Source organism: Penaeus japonicus, unplaced genomic scaffold (assembly GCF_977035675.1).
Source record: "Penaeus japonicus unplaced genomic scaffold, GWHDUDI00000001_assembly GWHDUDI00000005, whole genome shotgun sequence".
Taxonomy (NCBI): domain Eukaryota; kingdom Metazoa; phylum Arthropoda; class Malacostraca; order Decapoda; family Penaeidae; genus Penaeus; species Penaeus japonicus.
Window position 1 is genome coordinate 34,210,232 of NW_028234407.1, and position 5,000 is coordinate 34,215,231.

The following is a 5,000-nucleotide window of genomic DNA, read 5'->3' on the forward strand; positions in this document are numbered from 1 at the left end:
GGTGTTCTACGGAAACGAAGTGCCAGGTGGTGCGTGCCCCCGTCAGCTGGTGTTTGGCAATACGACTACGAAAAGGATGTGAAAGGAAGTGCAGATAGACGAAGGAGGGAGGGAGGGAGGGAGGCAAATAAAACAAAAAGACGCATAAAAGATCAATTATATAATGTACACGCATAAAAAGATGAAATATGTGGGAAAGAGAAAGAGAGAGAGAGAGAGAGAGAGAGAGAGAGAGAGAGAGAGAGAGAGAGAGAGAGAGAGAGAGAGAGAGAGAGAGAGAGAGAGAGAGAGAGAGAGAGAGAGAGAGAGAGAGAGAGAGAGAGATAAAGAGAAGAGAGAGAGAGAGAGAGAGAGAGAGAGAGAGAGAGAGAGAGAGAGAGAGAGAGAGAGAAAGAGAGAGAGAAAGAGAGAGAGAGAGAGAATCTAGTACAAACCAACCTAACGCCTAGATAGACACAAACGCACGAACGAATAACAGCCTAGTTACTCTTCACATTTAAGTGATAATGAGTGCTGGAGGTGCATTAGCATCACAGCCACAGGGCATCAGGGCATTACAGACGAGGCACCCTGTCGCCCCCGGCCCCTCAGACGCGGCTTCGTTATAAGTTATGAGTGCGAGGACCGAAGACGTGTGAATAAAGAGATGTCTTGGCTACACCGCAGTCGTTCTATTACGTTGCTCTCAGCAAAAAAATATTTATTACATTCCTTCCCGAATGCCTCTTCTCAGAATTGCATCTCAGAACGACGCCTGCATGGGGGAAAAAACAGAAAGAAAGAGAGAGCAGTTCAAATTACAATTACATTTTGATCTCAACTCCCAAGAAAAAAAAGAAAGATAAAAAAAAAAACGCGAAGTAGATAGAATTTGGAAAACCAACGGGAAATCCGGACATGAATATTTGCGTTTCGCGGAACCTAGTTTGTATACATGGGCTGACTTCTTATTTACACCAGCGACGAAAAGCGCCGCTCTTTAGGAGGTTCTGTCGCCCCACCAGAAGGAAACATGAGGGGGAGAGCACGGGGGGAAGGAGGGGAGGGGAGGGGAGGGGGAGGGTGAAAAGAGCGGATGGGAGGGCGAGGCTGAGGAAGAGGGGGGATCGGAGGGGAGAGGGGAGAGGGGGAAGGGGGGAGGAGGCAGCAGGGAAGAAAGGGAGAGGGAGCGATGGAGATCGAAGAAGAGAAAGGGGATCGAGAAAGGGGATGAAAGGGGGAGGCAAAGAGGATGGTCGGCGGAGAGAGGGAAAGTAGGAGAGAAAAAGAGAGAGAGGGATAGAGTGGAGGAGAGAGAAAGAGAGACAGAGAGAGAGAGAGAGAGGGATAGAGTGGAGGAGAGAGAAAGAGAGAGAGAGAGAGAGAGAGAGAGCGAAAGCGAGAGAGCGAAAGCGAGAGAGCGAAAGCGAGAGAGCGAAAGCGAGAGAGCGAAAGCGAGAGAGCGAAAGCGAGAGAGAAAGAGAGAGAAAGAGAGAGAGAGAGAATGGAATGTTAGCACCATTTGTTCACTATTATCCTATCATAATAACTATTGTTATTTTCCAATCACTATTGCTATTGTTATTAATATTATCACCATTCCATTATCCTTTTGTTGTAGTTACTAGCATTATGATTACCATTACTAATATTATCAGGTCTATTCTGCTACTTTAATAGATGTGATTATCATCATTGTTATCATTATCATTATTGCTGGTATCATTACTGTCATTATTATCATTATCAGTCTTAGTATTATCATTATTATTGTTATTACTATTATTGTTATCACCGTTATCATTATTATTATTATTATAACCATTTTTTTATTATTATTAGTAGTAGTAGTATCATTATCATTATTATCAGTAGTTTTTTCTTATATTATCATCATAATCATTATTATAGTCATTATCATTATCATTACAATCATTATTATAGTCATTATCATTATCATTACAATCATTATTATAATTATTACCATTATCATCATAGCTATCATTATTATCATTATCATTATTACTATTATTATTGTTATCCATAGTATCAGTACTACTACTATTATCATCATTTGATTATAATCATTGTTATGATTATTATCATTATCGCCATTGTTTTCATTATCATTATTGTTGTTATTACTATCATCATAATCCTCATTAGTATTATCATTGTTATCATTGTTATTATCATTATTTTGTTTATCATCATCGTTATTATTATTGTTATCATTTAATTATTATCATCGTTATCGCCATTATTTTTACTATCATTTTGTTATCATCATTACCATTATTGTTGTTCTTATTATTATCATTATAATATCACTACTTTTAACACCATTATCATCATCATCATCATTTTTTTATGTTACTTTTATCATTATCAACATTAGTTTCATTATCAGCATCATCATCATTATTTTTTTATGTTACTTTTATCCTTATCATCATTAGTTTCATTATCAGCATCATCATCATTATCATTATTGTCATCATCATCCTCATTATCATAATTACTATCATCATCATTATTATTACCATAATCATTAGAATCATTATCATTATTATTATAGCTATCATTGTTATCATTATTATCACCATTGTTATTATTATCATCATCTTTGTCATGACCATTATCAGTATCATTATTGTTATGGTTATTCTGAGCAAAATCACTCTTATCATTATCAATATCATTCCCATTATCATAATCATCACTATCATTGTTAGTTGTTGTTGTAGCACTGCTGCTTCTACTACAACTTGTTTATACTACAACTGCTACTTGTTGTGGTTGTAGTAGCATAACATTGTTGTTGTTGTTTCAGCATATTCATCTGTGTATCAGTATCATTATCATTATTTTTATTACAGTCATTGTTATTGTTGGTGGTGACATTTTATCATTAACATTTACCATTACTTATTACCATTCTTATTCTTATCTTTCCTTTTTCATTATCATTTTCATGCTCATCATTGTGTTATTATTTTTGTTTTTATTATTGTTATTATCAGTATTATTATCATTAGTGTTATCATCATCATTATTATTATCATAATTGCAATTATTATCATTATCATTATCATCATTGCTGCTATTTTCATAATCATTGTTGTTCTGTTATCATCAATATCATTATCATCATTTCCATGATTACTATTACTTTTTGTTACTATCATTATTATTTTCTTTATTACCATAAACATTGTCGCTATTACCCTTATTGTTACTTTCATTATAATCATTGTACAATTATCATCACTATCATTACAAGCATTATCATCATCTTTTTTTCACCTTAATCATCATATTTTTACTATCATTATAATTTTATCAGTGTTTCCATTTTCAAATGTTTTCATATCATTAGTACCAATATCAATGTCAATATCTTCATCACCTCTATTGCCAATGCCCAGTAAAATGATTAATTGTTTTCATTTTGAACGTTAAGACAATGAGTGCTTTATAATGCATTATAACCCTGCATAACCACGTTGACCAAACCAAATAACACAGATACGAACTGCTTGAAATTACATATTCAATATAAAAGAAGCGTGATAAATTCAAAGCAATATCTCTAATCACAAAAGCTTTATCCTATGCTATCCAAAGAAGTTCTGATATTGTATTTCTTCCCCAAACTCTGAATGGAAACTCAAAATGCAAAGGTAATATTACTTCCAACTTGAGAAAAAAAAAGATCAAAGGTTATTGCACTGTGAAGAAGCAGTGTGAATTTCTTCTTCTTCTCCTTCCTTCCTTTTCTTTCTCGCACTTTTACTCCTCTCTTCAGCCTTTTTCACCCGCGCCCCAAAAAGCGAAAAAAAAAAAAAGTGAATGGGAAAGAAAAGGGAGAAAGAAAGAGGAGAAGAAGAAAAAAAAGAGCAGGAGACGTACCGGTCAAACAGGACAAGAGGGAAGCGAATATGGCTAATGGAACTCCAGAAATAACAAACCAACCATCACCCGAGTCCCAGGGAAAACAAAAGAATAACAGACCTTAAAAATGCGCGACTCACAATGCCCGGAGAGAGAGAGAGAGAGAGAGAGAGAGAGAGAGAGAGAGAGAGAGAGAGAGAGAGAGAGAGAGAGAGAGAGAGAGAGAGAGAGAGAGAGAGAGAGAGAGAGAGAGAGAGAAAAGAAAGAAAGAGAGAGAGAGAGAATGAGAACGAGAAAGAGAGAGAGAGAGAATGGGAGCGTGAAATAGAGTAGAGAGAGAGACAGGCAAACAGAGAAAGAAGGGAAAAATAAGAAACAGAGAGAGAATTAGAGAAAGAGAGAGAGATAGAGAGAGAGAGAGAAAGAGAGAGAATAGAGAGAGAGAGAGAGAGATAGACGATCCGAGAGAGAGGAGAGAAGAGAGCGAGAAGACGGATATGGAGAGAGAGAGAGAGAGAGAGAGAGAGAGAGAGAATGAGAACGTAAAACGAGAGAGAGAGAGAGAGAATGAGAACGAGAAAGAGAGAGAGAGAATGGGAGCGTGAAAAAGAGTGAGAGAGAAACAGACAGACAGACAGACAGAGAAAGAAAGGAAAAAAAAAAAAGAAACAGAGAGAGAATTAGAGAAAGAGAGGGAGAGAGAGAGAGAGAGAGAGAATGAGAACGTAAGACGAGAGAGAGAGAAAGAATGAGAACGTAAGACGAGAGAGAGAGAGAGAATGAGAACGAGAAAGAGAGAGAGAGAATGGGAGCGTGAAAAAGAGTGAGAGAGAAACAGACAGACAGACAGAGAAAGAAAGAAAAAGAAAGAAACAGAGAGAGAATTAGAGAAAGAGAGAGAGAGAGAGAGAGAGAGAGAGAGAGAGAGAATGAGAACGTGAAAAGAGAGAGAGAGAGAGAGAATGAGAACGAGAAAGAGAGAGAGAGAATGGGTGAAATAAAGTGAGAGAGAGACAGAAGTACATAGAGACAGATGAGAAAGAAAAGAAAGAAAAAATAGAGATAATTAGAAGAGAGGGAGGAGAGGGAGAGAGAGAGAGAGAGAGAGAGAGAGAGATAAGAGAGAT